The sequence below is a fragment of the Pseudophryne corroboree genome, chromosome 4, assembly GCF_028390025.1.
Source record: "Pseudophryne corroboree isolate aPseCor3 chromosome 4, aPseCor3.hap2, whole genome shotgun sequence".
NCBI classification, from domain to species: domain Eukaryota; kingdom Metazoa; phylum Chordata; class Amphibia; order Anura; family Myobatrachidae; genus Pseudophryne; species Pseudophryne corroboree.
In genome coordinates this window covers 676,440,036-676,457,232 of record NC_086447.1, presented here as the reverse complement: position 1 = coordinate 676,457,232, position 17,197 = coordinate 676,440,036, and the positions used below count along the sequence as shown (strand labels likewise).

The 17,197-nt window shown below is 44.0% G+C and overlaps 1 long non-coding RNA gene across 1 annotated transcript; it reads left to right on the top strand.

The window, feature by feature from the left end:
- Window positions 1–1,534: 1,534 nt before the first annotated feature.
- LOC134911691 (uncharacterized) lies at window positions 1,535–2,444 on the top strand. Its single transcript, XR_010176770.1, has 3 exons — window positions 1,535–1,862; window positions 2,022–2,196; window positions 2,295–2,444. It is a non-coding gene; the product is annotated as an uncharacterized LOC134911691 (long non-coding RNA).
- Window positions 2,445–17,197: the final 14,753 nt, after the last annotated feature.

Genomic DNA, 17,197 nt, shown 5'->3' with positions numbered 1-17,197 from the left:
TGTAGGTCCCAGTAGTCAATTTTTCCAGGCACGTCGTATGGGTACAAAGCGGATCGTTGCTGTGCACTGGTTCTAGCGAAGAATCCATTCGCACAGCCGATCGCAAAGAGATTGATAGGAAGAGCGCGATTGTGGGTGTCAACTGACCATTTTCTGGGAGTGTCTGGAAAAACGCCGGCATCACATAAAAAATAAAAAAATTGAGGAAGCGGCCGATGCTATTGAGTAGGCTGGGAAACGCGTCTGTCACCATCTCCATACACAGACTGCAGCGGATCATTATCCATCAGCTGGCTGGCTGAATCACATCCCCAAAGCAGGGAAATGGCTGTGTAACCATCTGCCCATTGACTCCGGATAAGGCCAGGAGTGAAAGTACCGGCCGGGAGGACAAGCGGTCACATTGCGGTTAAAGCGAATAAGATGTCCACTCCAACTAAAAGGCTACCGGTAGGAGCATTAGCCAGGAGGATGACCGCAAATACTGTGACTTCAACAGAGGCATCTATATGGTATGCTTTTCAACATTATTCACAAAAGCAGCTCAAACAACCAAAAGGGAGCTGCTTTCAGCTCAAAATCGCTGGAGGAGAGAGCACCGATACACAGAGCTAGATTAAAGGGGGGGGGGGGGGGAGTACGTACCCCGGGCCCCCCTTTCCAAAGGGCCCCCTGCCACACCACAGATCGGATCTCTCTTCCGATCCAATCTGCGGTGCTGGGCTCCCGGCTCACGTCCTCGCTGCATAGGCGGCCGCACAGGTAGGACAGCTGAGCTGAGCGACAGCTCAGCTGTCCAATAATATATGAATGAAGCAGCCAGTCCCTGCAGCCTGCGTGCCCATCCAATGACTGGCTACTTCATTCATACATTATTGGACAGCTGAGCCGTCGCTCAGCTCAGCTGTCCTGTCTGTGTGGCCACTGCTGCAGTGGGGACGGTAGTGCAGGGCAGGTCAGGAGGTCCGCCGTGTGCTGCTTGGGGAGCACATTAAGCTGCTGCATATATATATATATATATATATATATATATTCAGCTGCCTTCTTTTTATTAGAGGCTCCACAGTATTAAGAGTCACAGGCCCCCCATGGTCTTAATCCGGCTCTGCCGATACACATACAGTACGATACACCCTTGTCATTTGTTTTTATTTAAACTCTTTGACAATACTGTATTCTTGCTGATATGGCATAGATATACTATAGATAGTACTTTACATTTTGATTATAATCTCTAATTTTTCATCGACTGTACTTTAGGAGAGTCAAGAAAATAGTAGATGAGCTGACTGCTGATAATGATGAGCTTACTGCCATAGAACTCCGTCGTATTCTGCAAGCTGAGTATGGCCTTGACATCTCCTGTAGTAGCATAAAAAGAATGCGGAGGCAACTTGGTTGGACTTATGCCGGTGCTAGGTACTGTACAGTAAATTGAAATTTCAATTACAATTATAATACAATTTCTATACAGTTTGTATACAGTGCGGTAAACTAATTACATCTCTGAAATCAGCATCTGATTTTTCTTTAACATTATCTTAGTTTGGACGCTCAATTATCCTATTCCCACTGTAAACTGTATCCCATTTTACATTCCTTTCACAGGATGACTCACATGATTAGAGATGTTAACAAGGAAAAGAGAGTTCAACAGGCTCGTCAATGGATTGCTATTGGAGAAAATTTTGACAATGTCATATTTACAGATGAAACTTCTGTAGCACTTGAGAGGTTTGCAAGGAGGTCCTTCCGCAAACGTGGCCATTTATCATTTAAGCCATCTCCAAAGCACCCATTAAAAGTACATGTGTGAGGTGGTATCTCCCGCAGAGGCCCAGGACCAATTTTAATTTTTGAAGGTACATATAAAGTACAGTAGTAATGTACATTACTATGTTGTTTTTCAATATTTTCTATTTAGAACTACTGTCCAGTGACTACTGTAAGTCTATGGACTACGAGAAAAGGATTTACTGGTAGGTATATAAAATCCTGTTTTTTTTATTGTTCTACGTCAGGTATCATGGATAAAACATTCTTCCAGTCCATGATCATTAATGATACTTTAGTGCCGTATGTAAGAAAGTATTGGTCATCTGGACATCGAATGTTCCAGGACAATGATCCAAAACATAGTGCTTCGGCCAAATTCATAGAGGAAAAAGGCATCATTTGGTAACGCACACCACCAGAGTAAGTACAGTTTTGCCCTGTAGACTGATGCTTCCTGTAAAGCATGAAATGCCAAATATTCCATATTTAAATTCTCTCCCTTTATTGACTTTTCACAGATCACCGGACATGAATCCTATCGAGCTAGTGTGGTCTCAAATGAAAAGTTATATTCGTTCTCAATGTAAGCCAAGGACAAAAGAGCAACTGATTGATGGCATCAATACATTTTGGAAAAACGTACTTACATTGGAGACCTGTAATAATTATGTAGACCATTTATTTTCTGTGCTGCCAGTGATTATAGAAAGAAATGGACAAGCCAGCTGCATGTAATTGGAATGGATCATATTGTCGACAAAAAGAAGGTCAACAGTCATTAGGTCGACCAATATTGGTCGACAGGCCATATGTCGACACATCAAAAAAGACAGTACGCAAACGAATAATGCATAGAATTTGCATAAAGGGCCCTTTACCTATCGTACTCATCCTTTCTGCAAATGCTTGAAATATCAAAATTAGACTACCTGCTTAAATTAATTAATTTGTTATATTTTATCTGTAACATGTACTTCACCCTAGTATTACATTTGTTATGCAATCTTGAAAATTGTTTAAAAAAAAAAAGTAGTCACCTCTGCAACACTGTATTTTGTAATTGTGTATGGATTGTACAAAGCATCCAAGTGATTGCATTCAGTTTTGTCTAACTTACAGTATATTTATACTATTTAGTTGGAATTATTTTATCATTGCAAAGTCTTATAATATGTTCCATTACCTTGTAGCACTATTAGGTTTTAATTAACTTATTCTTTAATGTCACTTTAGACTTCATTCACCTCTGTGCTCTGAGTAACAAATAACCCCAATTTTTGCATTAATAAACTGAGGCTCTGAATTGCTAAAAGTTCACTGTTTATTTCAAATTCCAGGACAGCAGCCCTTCCCCCACCCAGAATACACGTTACTGTGCTGTAACTCTATTCCCCAAGGAATCTACTTCAAAGGCCTCTCACACTGAGATTTTCACACCTACACAATTAAGAACTGGACTCTAAAGCTGGCAATACTGTACATCAGAATGACCTGAATACGATCACACACACATAGCGATTTGGGCTGCTTTTCTAATTGATTTGCTGAGTCACTTAGAAATACAGCACAAATCTCTATGTGTGTATGGACTATAGCGATAGTGATGTGCGTCCCTGCATGCTTGAAAGATCTAGTCATCACCCATGTTTTCTCTATTGCAAACACGGGCAGTGACAGATCGCTCAGCACACATCGCTGGTGCAGCTCTGTGTGCTGAGTGATCTTGCTGAGCCCGTGTGATCACCGATATCGCTGGGCAGAAAACAGTCAACATACAGTGGCGTAACTACTGCCCCCGCAGCCCTCGCGGTGGCTTGGGGGGCGAGGGGCTGCGGGGGCGCCACTGATTTAGTGCAGACTGACATGCGGACGAGCGTCCGCATGTCAGTCTGCGGTCTCGTTTCCTCCCTGCTGTTAGGAGGGACACAGAGGGCACAGTGCGCGCCTCTCCTGTGTCCCTCCTGGGTCTCCGGCGGCCGCGGGTCTCATAAAGGAAGTGCCGTTCGTGAGCACTTCCTTTATTACAATGACCCGCGGCCGCCGGAGACACAGGAGAGGCGCGCACTGTGCCCTCTGTGTCCCTCCTAACAGCAGGGGAGCGGCGGCGGCTGCGGCGGCGGAGGAGGAAGGGGGGGGGGACGACGCACTGAGGGGGCATATCTGGCACTGAGGGGGCATATCTGGCAATGGGGGAATATCTGGCACTGGGGACATTTATGGCACTGGGGGGAATATCTGGCACTGGGGACATTTATGGCACTGGGGGGAATATCTGGCACTGGGGGCATATTTGGCAGGGAGGGGGGGGGAGAGAATATCTGGCACTGGGGACATTTATGGCACTGGGGGGAATATCTGGCACTGGGGCATATGTGGCACGGGGGGGGGATATCTGGCACTGGGGCATATGTGGCACTGGGGGGGCAATATGTGGCACTGGGGGGGAATATCTGGCACGGGGCATATGTGGCACTGGGGGGGAATATCTGGAACTGGGGCATATGTGGCACGGGGGGGGGATATCTGGCACTGGGGCATATGTGGCACTGGGGGGGGCAATATGTGGCACTGGGGGGGAATATCTGGCACGGGGCATATGTGGCACTGGGGGGGAATATCTGGAACTGGGGCATATGTGGCACGGGGGGGATATCTGGCACTGGGGCATATGTGGCACTGGGGGGGGGGCAATATGTGGCACTGGGGGGGGAATATCTGGCACGGGGCATATGTGGCACTGGGGGGGAATATCTGGCACTGGGGCATATTTTGGCACTGGGGGCAAATGTGGCACTGTGGGGGAATATCTGGCACTGGGGATAATGTGGCACTGGGGAGGTATATGTGTACCTGGCACATGGGGGGGGGTATATTTGGCACTGGGGGCATGTGAGTACCTGGCACCGTGGGGGAATATCTGGCACTGGAGACATATGTGGCACTGGGAGCACAGCCCTAGCAACAAGGACTACCTCCTAGCAACGAGCATGACACCCAGTGCATGAAACCCCTGGCAACAAGCATGACACCCAGTGCATGAAACCCCTGGCAACGAGCATGACACCCAGTGCATGAAACCCCTGGCAACGAGCATGACACCCTGAGCATGAAAACCCCTGGCACCGTGCATGGAACCAAGAGCATAAAACCCCTGGCAACGAGCATGACACCCAGTGCATGAAACCCCTGACAACGAGCAGGTAATTGAAAAGTAATTAGAAGCCTTACTGTAGGACTTAATGTGTAATGGGCATTACGGTGTGTGGCATAATGTATCACGGACATTGCGGTGTGTGTCATAATGTGTCACAGGCATTACGGTGTATGGTATATTATATCGCGGGCATTGTGATATGTGGTATAATGTCTCAGGGTCATTGCAGTGTGTGGCATAATGTATCACGGACATTGCGGTGTGTGTCATAATGTGTCAGGCATTACGGTGTGTGGTATACTATATCACGGGCATTGTGGTATGTGGTATAATGTCTCAGGGTCATTGCAGTGTGGCATAATATATAACGGACATTGCGGTGTGTGGCATAGGGTATAACGGGCATTGCGATGTGTCACAGGCATTACGGTGTATGGTATACTATATCACGGGCATTGTGGTATAATGTCTCAAGGTCATTGCAGTGTGTGGCATAATGTGTCACAGGCATTGTATGTGCTATAATGTATCGGGCATTGCAGTGTGTGGTATAATGTATCACGGACATTGCAGTGTGTGTCATAATGTGTCACAGACGTATGTGCTATAATGTATCAGGGGCAGTGCAGTGTGTAGCATAATGTATAACGGGCATTGCGATTCCTGTCATAATGTGTCACAGGCATTACGGTGTGTGGCATAATGTGTCAGGGGCATTATGGTGTGTACATACTGTGTCATGTGCATTATTGTGTGTGGCATACTGTCTAAGGGCCATTGCAGTATGTGGCATAATGTATACTGGGCATTACTATAAGGAGGAAAAATTACAAATAATGTAAGGGGCATGAATCAGGATTATTTTTCTTTCCTGTGGTGGCCAACGTCTGGGCGTGCAGGTTGCAAAACTGGGGTATAAGGTAGTCTTTTCCTGCAATGCCACGCCCATTCCAACGAAACCACGCCCATCCCAACGAATCCACGCCCCCTTTTTTGCTGGCGCGCGCATATTTACCCCTTTATTCCTCCCAATTATGGGGGATGGGGGGGGGGGGGCGCCGAAGAAGTTTTTGGCTTGGGGGAGATAAATTTCTAGTTACGCCACTGTCAACATAGGTAAGTATGTGTGTGTCGACATGTGTGAAATAAAGTTTTACTGTCACGGTGTGTGTCTCCTGTTTTTATTTGGGTATTTTTTTTCCATTAGAACTACAGGTACCAGCGGGCACGTTTTTCTCCCGCATGCTGGTACTTGTGGTTCTCCAAGTACCAGCTTGCGGGGGAGGCTTGCTGGGACTTGTAGTACTACTGGAAAAAACAATATTCTTTCAATTTTCTCAAGGCTATCAGCCCCCCATCCGCAGCCTTTGGATGGGGGGACAGCCTCGGGCTTCACCCCTGGCCCTTGGGTGGCTGGGGGGTGGACCCCTTGATTGAAGGGGTCCCCACTCCCCCAGGGTACCCTGGCCAGGGGTGACTAGTTGGATATTTAATGCCATGGCCGCAGGGCACTGTATAAAAGTGACCCCTGGCTGTGGCATTATCTGTCCAGCTAGTGGAGCCCGATGCTGGTGTAAAAAATACGGGGGACCCCTACTCTTTTTGTCCCCCGTATTTTTTGCACCAGCACCAGGCACAGAGCCCGGTGCTGGTTTTAAAAATACAGGGGATGCCCTGTCCATTTTCCCCCTGGATTTTTAGAACCAGGACTGGCTCGAAGAGCCCGAGGCTGGTTATGCTTTGGAGGGGGGACCCCACGCAATTTTTGGGGGTTTTTTTCCCATCCCATTAAAAAAAAAATATATATATATAATAATAATCTTTTTAAAAATATATAAATAATACTTGTGCCTCCAAAAAAGAGGGCAGTGGGGTGCTGGCAGTGCGGGAGTGCCAGAAGTGTCCACTGTACCATCAACCAAGTGCAAGGAGGACATCTCCCGCACTACTGACACTCCTGCACTGGGGATACTGCCAGCCCTCCTGCACTGATTACACCACCTACACCTCTGCACCGAGGACACTACTGGCACTCCCACATGTATTGGAGATATATTAATACTTCACAATTAGCTGCCACTGCTGATATTCCCGTGTGCCTGATGGATAAATTGCCCTGCACATACAGATGTCCATGTAGCTGCCCACGGTGCTGTTGGTGGCTAGAGGTGGGAGGAGAAGCCACCGGCATCCTTGACTCTGCTGACCGGAAGTCTGACCCGGTCACATGCTCGTGGCCAGGGGTTACATGCTCGTTGCCAGGGGTTACATATGCTTTTTGCCATAGGGGTTATATGCTTAGAGCCAGGGGGTTACATGCTCATTCTGGGTAGCGCTGGGTAATGGTCTAGTAATACCCCTGGCATCTGTCTCCTATAAGGGCCGTCTTCCAATGCGATCTGCATGGAATCTGCAGCTTCCAGTAGTAGGTAGAGCCTAAGCATCTATTGTGCCAGTGCTGCGCCCCCCCAGGACTCAGCTATCCAGGCTGCAGCCTTATGGCTGATCAGGCCCTGGGTCTCATGTTTCTTCACCCACTTGTATGGCAGGCAGAGCACCCAGTGACTTATTATGGAGCACAGCCCAAGCACTGGACTGATTTGTGGCAGACAGGCACAGCACCCACTTGTATGGCAGACAGAGCACCCAGTGATTTATTATGGAGCACAGCCCAAGCACAGGACTGATTTGTGGCAGACAGGCACAGCACCCACTTGTATGGCAGACAGAGCACCCAGTGATTTATTATGGAGCACAGCCCAAGCACAGGACTGATTTGTGGCAGACAGGCACAGCACCCACTTGTATGGCAGACAGAGCACCCAGTGACTTATTATGGAGCACAGCCCAAGCACAGGACTGATTTGTGGCAGACAGGCACAGCACCCACTTGTATGGCAGACAGAGCACCCAGTGACTTATTATGGCAACACAGCCTCAGCGCTGGACCGATTTGTGGCAGACAGGTGCAGCACCCACGTGTATGGCACACAGAGCACCCAGTGACTTATTATGGCAACACAGCCTCAGCGCTGGACCGATTTGTGGCAGACAGACGCAGCACCCACTTGTATGGCAGACACTGTCGATCTTCAGACCGGATCCCAATGAAATATATGTGGTATTGAAATACCAAAAATTCTCTCTACTCACACCTTAACCACCAAACAATTGCAAAAAATGACAAGTATCAATAGTGCCTTTTAGTTAGTATCATAATTTCTATATTGAATCTCTGTGTGGAGTTTGTATGAACTCTTCATCAGCACATTATCAATCACAAGGAAAAAGATTTTTTTAAACATATAGGCAACATTGAGCCAGGTACATGTTGGAAGTTAGTATGAGAGATGTATTTGAAAAATATTAATACTTCACAATTAGCTGCTGCAGCTGATATTCCCGTGTGCATGATGGATAAATTGCCCTGCACATACGGCTCATGGGGGTCATTCTGACCCGATCGCTGCTGCTGACCAGCTGCTGCGGGCCGTGTAGTAATGAGTAGCTCCCGGCCAGCACGCTAAAGCTGCGCTGGCCGGGAGCTACTCCTGAAGTACAAAAGCATCTCCGCTGTGCAATACTTTTGCACTTCTGCAGGGGGGGGCGTAACTGACCTGCGGGGCGGACTGGCCCTGTGCTGGGCATCCCCCGCATGTCTCTGTTCCTGATCGTAGCCCTGCAAAATTTTGCAGGGCTACGATCAACTCGGAATGACACCCCATAGCTGCAATTTTGTTAGCAGATGGGCAAAACCATGGGGGTCATGCAGGCCTGATTGCACGCTAGGTTGTTTTGCTGAGCTGCGATCAGGACATAACTGCGCATGTGTGTGCCCCGCAATACGCAGGCGCGTCGCACAGGTACAAAGTGGATCGTTGCTGAGCAATGGATTTAATGAATAATCCATTCGCACAGACAATCGCAAGGAGATTGACTGGAAGAAAACATTTGTGGATGTCAACTGACCATTTTCTAGGAGTGTTTGGAAAAACGCAGGTGTGTCAATGCGTTTGCAGGGTGGGTGTCTGATGTAAATTCGGGGCAAACACTTTAGCCTGTTCGTGTCCGGAATTGACGTCAGACACCTGCCCTGCAAACGCTTGGACACGCCTGCGTTTTTCCAAACACTCCCAGAAAGCGTTCAGTTGCCACCCACAAATGCCCTCTTCCTGTCAATCTCCTTGCGATCTGCTGTGCGAATCGATTCTTCGTTAAATCCATTGCTCAGCAATGATCCGCTTTGTACCCGTACGACGCACATGCGCATTGAGGTGCATACGCATGTGCAGTTTCGACCTGATCGCACCACTGTAAAACAACCTAGCGTGCGATCATTTCGGAATGACCCCCATGGTTTTGCCCATTTGCAAATAAAATGCTGCTAGAATCAGGTCTGAACTACTCCCTCTAGAATCTCTTTATCAGACTTTCTGCTTGCTCAGTTTCTGAAAATGCCACCTGCTGTCTGAAAAGTGGTACTGCACTATATTTCAGAGGAGATACACATGGCTTGCCGTCTATATCTTAAGAGGAAATCTTATCTCGTGCCATGAACGGCAGGCCATGATACTTTTTTCAGAAAGGTAATAGTGGACACATCTGTAGCTTCGGTGCAGCACCATTCTTTATCCTTATGGCTCTTGTTGCGGGGCATGAGGGGAGTCAGGAAGCACTCCATATACCTGGTTCAGTCGCTGGCACAACAGGGACCCAGCTTTGCTGATAGCGGGAGGCTTAGGGCAATCAGTAATCAGTAGGGCACAAATAAGCTGGGGGTCAGCACAGCTTCTCTCCTCAGCTGCCTTCCATGCGGCATCCGGAACAGCAAGTCCTTTAGAACCCCTATATTTTACAGCATACAGCAGTGTGCTTTTAATTTTTAACAACTGCACCCCTGAATTTTTTACAACATAGAGGGCCAGTATAATGTTATTTGAACAGCAACACCACTATATTTTAATGCATACAGCAGTGTGCTTTTAATTTTTAACTGTACCCATGAATTTTTACAACATACAGGGCCAGCAGCACCCCAATATTTGACAGTATACAGGAGCAGTGTGCTTTTAATTTTTAACAACTGCACCCCTGAATTTTTACAACATACAGGGCCAGCAGCACCCCTATATTTTCCAGCATACAGGAGGACAGTGCCCCTGCACCCTATACAACACAGTGAGAGCCACGACAGCTACACCCATGTACAGCTGCAGCACAGGAAACACCAGTGAGAGCCAGGACAGCACCCCTAACACAGCACAGGTACACCACAGTGACTGCAGCAGCACCCCTTCAGAGCACACACTAACCCACCCAACACCACCACCCACAGAGAGAGATAGAGGATTGTCTCCCTCACACTCCAAGTCTTGATGGAAAATGGCGGTGATGCAAGGCTGTTTATATGAGATCCAAATCCCACAAAAATCCAACATCTAGATGATGACATTTTGCCTTTTTCTGGTTTCCGAGTCTGGCGGGAAGTCTCGAGCCGGACTCAGATCCGGGCTCAAGACAGGATGTTTGGGGGGGTTCAGTTCTCAGGGAACTGAATCCGCTTATCTCTTCTCTAAACTGTGTGAGGACCACACAAAATCTGCTACAAAGGTGAGGTTGTGGAAGACAGTTTCACATCACAGGTCATACACCATGGCAAGACTGAGCACAGCAACAAGACACAATGGGCCTAATTCAGATCTGTTCACTCGCTAGCGTTTTTCACTGCTCAGCGATCAGGGCACTACTGCGCATGCGTATGCACTTCAATGCGCAGGCGCGACATACGGGTACAAAGTGGATCGTCGCTATGTGGTGGATTTAACATAGAATCCATTCACATAGCCAATTGTAAGGAGATTGACAGGAAGAATGCGTTTGTGGGTGGCAAATGACCGTTTTCAGGAAGTGTCTGGAAAAATGCAGGCATGGCCAAGCGTTTGCAGGGCAGGTGTCTGACATCAATTCCGGCCCTGAACAGGCTGAAGTGATTGCAGCGGCTGAGTAAGGTCAGGGCTACTCAGAAACTGCAAAAACTGTTTTTGTACAGGGCGGCTACACATGCGATCGTATACTTGCACAGCTAAAATACACTCCACTATAGGCGGCGACTATCTGATCGCAGCATTGCAAAAAATAGCTAGTGAGCGAACAGATCTGAATTAGGCCCAATGTATTTATACTGCATCAGAAAGGTCTCTCCCAGGCAAAGATTTCAAAGTAGACTGAGATTTCAAGATGTGCTGTTTAAGCTCTTTTGAAGAGGGAGAAAGAAACGGGCAACATTGAGTAGCATAGATGCAGTGTTCAGCCAAAGAAACTTAGTGCATCAGATGAAAGACACATCATGCTTCCGTTAGAAATCGGAAGATGTCCAGCAGTGCCATCAACTCAGAACTGGTAGAAACCATGGGACCCAGGTACACCCATCTACTGATCGGTGAAATCTAGCCATAAGTGATCTTCATGGATAATTTGCGACCAATAAGCCATACCTTCAATGTGGAAACAAGGCCAATGACTCAATTATGCACAAAAACATAGGAACTGGGGTGCCGAAAAATGTCAGCATGTGCCCTGGACTGATGAGTAAAAATTTTAAATATTTGACTGTAAAAGAAATCAGTTAGTTTACTGAAGGGTTCAAGAGATATACAATAATGAGTGTCTGCAGGCAAAAGTAAATCTTGGTGGAGGTTCCGTGCAAGTATGGGGCTGCATTTCAGCAAATGGAGTTGGGGATTTGGTCAGGATTAATGGTGTTTTCAATGCTGATTAATAAAGGCAGGTACTTATCCATCATACATTACCATCAGGAAGGTGCCTGATTGGCTCCAAATTTATTCTGCAGCAGGGCAATGACCCCATGCATACCGCCAAAGTTATAAAGAACTATTTTCAGCATAAAGATTAACAATGAGTCCTAGAAGTGATGATATGGCCCCCAAAGAGCCCCGGTCTCAACATTGTCAAGTCTGTTTGGTATTACATGAAGACACAGTAGGATTTGAGCAAGCCTACATCCACAGAAGATCTGTGGTTAGTTCTCCAAGATGTTTGGAACAACCTCACTGATGTTTTACTTCAAAAACTGTGTGCAAGTTTTCACCAGAAGAATTGATGCAGTTTTGAAGGCAAAGGGTGGTCACACCAAATATTGATTTGATTTAGATTTCTCTTTTGTTCATTCACTTTGCATTTTATTAATTGATAAAAATAAACTATTAACACTTCTATATTTTAAAGCATTCTTTGGGCTCAGTTCAATTTGATGACAGTTGAATAGCACCAGTGCTATTCAATACAGTGCCATGTGACACCCAACATCGGGATTTCTTCTCATACACCCAGAGGGATGCAAGCAGAAATCCGACAAAGTGTTTGCGTGATGCTGATTTCTGCCCTTAGCGCGGCAGAAACAGCATTGCGCTGGGCCCTTAAGTTGGAGAATGCTCATTCTCCCAACAAAACACCCTGGGCATTTTTCGACTTGCCACTGCACTGTATTGAATAGTGTTGGGACCTAATTCCTGGTGCTATTCAATTGTCATCAAATTGAATCGAGCCCTTACTTTGCAGCATTTTTTTGGCATTGCAGCTTCCAAGATAGGCACTGAATTTTCATCTAGCCAAGTCTCTCTAGTACAGGCAATTGTAGCAGTCTTGTTTCTTATAAATCTGGCATTACAAAGGATGGACCTGATTGGACATACCAGAGGGTCTTTACTTCTCTTTATATTCACTGTGGGGGCTCCAGGGGTGTCAGTCACAGAGTGAGAATTTTTCAGATCTGTTCTTCTTCATCCAGTACATCTTTGCTGCAGTCACAGCAAACAGACCCTCTAGGGACACCAGGTCAAGTGAGAAGTTTCTAGAGTTGGGGATCTTATTTACTTTTTTTTTGCCAAAAATGAATCTTAATCACAAAGCAATGCAACTATTACGCATCACGAGGCTGTGTTGGTAAATTTGATATATGACACTTGTATATCTATTTGCGACTGACTCTCTGAATCTGTACATAAAGTGTCATATATCACATTTATTAGCACAATATACTTGTGCATCCTATTTGCATTGTGTTGCTATTAATATAATTTTTTGGCAAAAAAGACACCCGAAGTTAGCAGAGTTGCACAGGACCTGCCAACTTACTCATACCAGGCATCTCATGCTATATGACGTAAGTGGTTATCGGCCTCGCTTCCCACAACAGGCAAGTGAGGTTTTTTTAAAATGCCAAGGGATGTAGGAATGGAAGCCTCTGCCAGAGATAGTTCATAAAGCTAGAGGTGTACAAATATATTTGTCATTAGTGAGAGAGTAAGTATAAATTGCATTTGATGATGAGAGAATACTTTTCTCTCAATTATGTGTGTGAGCCACAAGTTATAATAGATTAATAATTGTCTAATTTATTTTGGCTATTGATATATCCAGTTGCTTCTCTCTTATACAATAGATATACTGTATTTTGAACAAGGAGTATCTAAATAAAATAACTTTTCTATTCAGTTCCTGATTTAGAGTCACACATATTATTCCAGATCGAAGCAGGCTTGGGAAAAGTTGTTAGAAGCCTTTCCTATTATGTAGGTGTGAAAACCCAAGTGTGAGACCCCTTTTATATGGGATTTTTTTCTTGCAAGGGTAAAGAGAACATGTCTCCTGGGAATTAGCTGGGATCCTGTGTTGTAAAATGAAGAGACCTCCAGAAATTCAGAGGCTGGGCATATTGTATTTTAGATTATTAATGCAAGAAATCAGATGTATTTGTTGAACGGAGAACAGAGGTGAATGATGTATAAAGATGAAAAAAAAATCACTTCCATCAATGAAGCATCTAGTACAGACGTTTCTGATAGAATCTTCTTCTCATTTCACATGCAATGTAGAAATAGAGGAAATACAATAGTGTAATATGTTTTTTAATATCACAAACAATACTGATACAATACACAGAACATATATGTATAAAAGGACTCCTGTATTGATTAGAAACCGCCCATTGGTTAAGTTATTTTTTTTTAATTGGTTACTTCTAAAGACATATAGCTTTGCTAATGGCTGTTGACAATCTCAATCCTCTCTTTTGCTACTTATTTTGCTGCTTATTTTGTTGGCATCCCAGGGTTCCATGTAGCAAAATTAAAATTTTCTATTCAAAGGAAGTGAAATCATTAGTACTAACTGATTGTTTATGTGAGGGCTTGCTCATTTATGAGCAATAAACAGACAAAAATATATATATATATATAATAAAGTTGTAACAATAATGTAACAAATAAACCCAAATAGGGAAAACTTAATAGCCTTTGAAATTGCAGACATTGTCGAGATTCCTAGGAAATGGGGGGAGCCTGGATTGCAAACCCTAATTTTAAACAGATTAAGAGTTGCTGCCATGCTGAGATTTAGTGCCATGCAGGAAAAAAATGCAGGTACTCACTAAGAATACTGATACTACAACACAATTAGGTCAAACTCTTAGCAATTAACATAAGGTATAAGTGAGGTTCCTCGCACATGTTTGGCCAAAATTTAATGCCCACCTACCACATCAAGGTGAGCCTTATCAGATGGGTCCCTAACATCCCTAATACTAACACATAGTGACCATTGTAATATGTACACAGCAATAAAGGAACATCTGTTGATTAAAATCACCTATGGGCAGATGGAAGGGGTGCTAGTTCCATGCTTAAGTACCTTCAAGTTCACTTTAATTAATAATAATAATAATAATAATAATAATTTTATTTATATAGCACTCTTTCTCCAATAGGACTCAAGGCGCTTAACAGATACATAGCATAATATAGTACAGAAAATAATGAAGTACATTTTCATAAAATACAGAAGCATGAAGATACTAAAAGGGACATTATGGAAATGCTTGAGTAAACAGAAAAGTCTTGAGTCTACTTTTGAAGGATTCTATAGTATAGTTACACAAATACGGAGAAAGGTGAGGGTGGAAGGCGTAGATGTGCTGCACACTGTCAATATTTCTGCTTGAAGTTTTAAAGTGGTTATAATTATAAAGGTAAAAATAGCTTGGTTTTGCCTTTTAGAACATTTGGCAGATGCACCGGAAAATCCATATGCCTGCATCTCACATGCTGTTACATTTTCCCCTTACGGTTTACTTGGAACATTACTGTTCTGTTTTCTTATGTACAGTATGTCTTTATTGTCTGTGTATTGGACATACAGTATGGCACTCTCACAACTATTAAAGTCCCCCTTAAAAGTTCCTAATGTGAGGTTGTAGTACATTAAATAAAATATTTGCATTGTTAATTTTACATGATTGCATTATAAAACAAAGGTCCTTCATTAAGTTTACTAATAGTCTCCATTCAAAAAGAGGACATACAGTCCTCAGTACACATTTGCTAATACACAACAGTACACATTTGCTAATTTGTGTCCTTCACCCCATACACATGTATAGATTCTGTGTTAATATATTAATATACAGTATGTTTATATCATCCTAATGAATACATGTTTCTATTTCTCCATCTCTGTACCTTTACTATACTAATATCAGGCTGGATTTTTTTAAACGTATTTCAGAATTTATAATATAATCTGGCTAGATCACAGTTCTTTTGCATTTTCCGTAAACATATTACATAAATCCATAAAGAATTTTACTGGAGATTGAACAAATCTTTCAGTAGTAAATGCGATAAAGTCCACTTTTATTCAGATTTTTTTGGATGATAAAACAAGTATATGGGAGGCTTACAAGCTTTGAAACCAGTATACTCTATGTGTTTCACTGGCCTTTTATAAAAAGCAGCAAGCATGGAACTAACTTAATAGTACTTCAAAATGAAATAGGTATAATGCAAACTATCCAGATATCTATCTCTATTAGAAGGTCACTTTTAGTGAAAGCGAGATTTTTCAGCTATAGACAGGACAGAAGGCTTGCATTTGGATCAAGAAAATATATTAGGAGAGGGAATAAATCACACTCTGGGAAATAATTTACTGATCTTAATCGCTAGTGTAGGGTTTACTCTGTTAAATGTAATAGGGGTAAAATACAGAGAGAAAGCTTATTTGTTGAATAGGACCATAAACTTTATAATCTCCTGAAAACTTATGAATGGAGATTAAAAAAAGACCAATCACGAAAAGTCTACTTGGCATCTTGCCAACTTGCTGCACACAATTTGCTACTATAAATTCTACCAGTTTCAATCTCCAGTTCTTTCTTCTTTCAAAATAGTCTTATGACACGTTCCTTTCTTGTAAGCGCACATTTCAACACTCCACAAAATAAAGAAATCATTCTTGCAACTGGAGGAAGTACTTGAACTTCCTATTGGTTGAAACTTCTCAGTTTACCATCAGGACCTATAAAACGCAAAATAACTAATAAACACACCAGAAACAGCAGTTGGCTGCCATAGAGGAGCAGCTATTTGGCTGTAAACTGCAAGTGCCACATGCACAGCTGCAGCCACCAAAGACATCACAGAGCTTTCAGCACAGTAGCATTTACTAAAATTTTAGCATGCCATCACATGTAGTCCCACCCTTGACTGGACTATGCTCCTGAAGCCACCAGACCCAAAGTTAATTTAATTGTCATGCTTGATGGCAGCACGGATGGTGTAATGGTTAGCATTACTGCCTCACAGCACTGAGGTCATGGGTTTGATTCCCACCATGGCTCTAACTTTGTGGAATTATATATTCTACTCGTGCTTGCGTGGGTTTCCTCCAGGTACTACGGTTTTCTCAGACAATCCAAAAATATACTGGTAGGTTAACTGGCTCCCAATAAAATGAACCCTAATGTGGAAGTGTGTTCATATACCTATAGTAGTAAACATAGATTGTAAGCTCCACTAGGGCAGGGAGTGATGTGAATGGCCAAATATTCTCTGTAAAAGAAAGTATGGAATATGTGTGTGCCATATAAATAACTAGTAATAATAATAATAATAATAATAAGCTAGATTCCTCCACCTGGCTCTTATGCACATACGGCCTCTACTACTGCTGCCATGTATGCAGCATGGTAGAAGCTGATAATGTAAAATTCATGGCAAAAGTTAGGGCCATCCAGGTGACCTTTAAACCTGGTACCATATTGTTGGCCTGACATGTGGATATGCACTAATAGACTGCCATATTAAACATGTTCCCTGCTGTGAGTGCCAACACAAGCCATCTGTGGTGGTAAAGGAGGACATAGGTCCAGGTTGCACAGAAATAGGAGGAATCTCACTGACCTTATTGTCC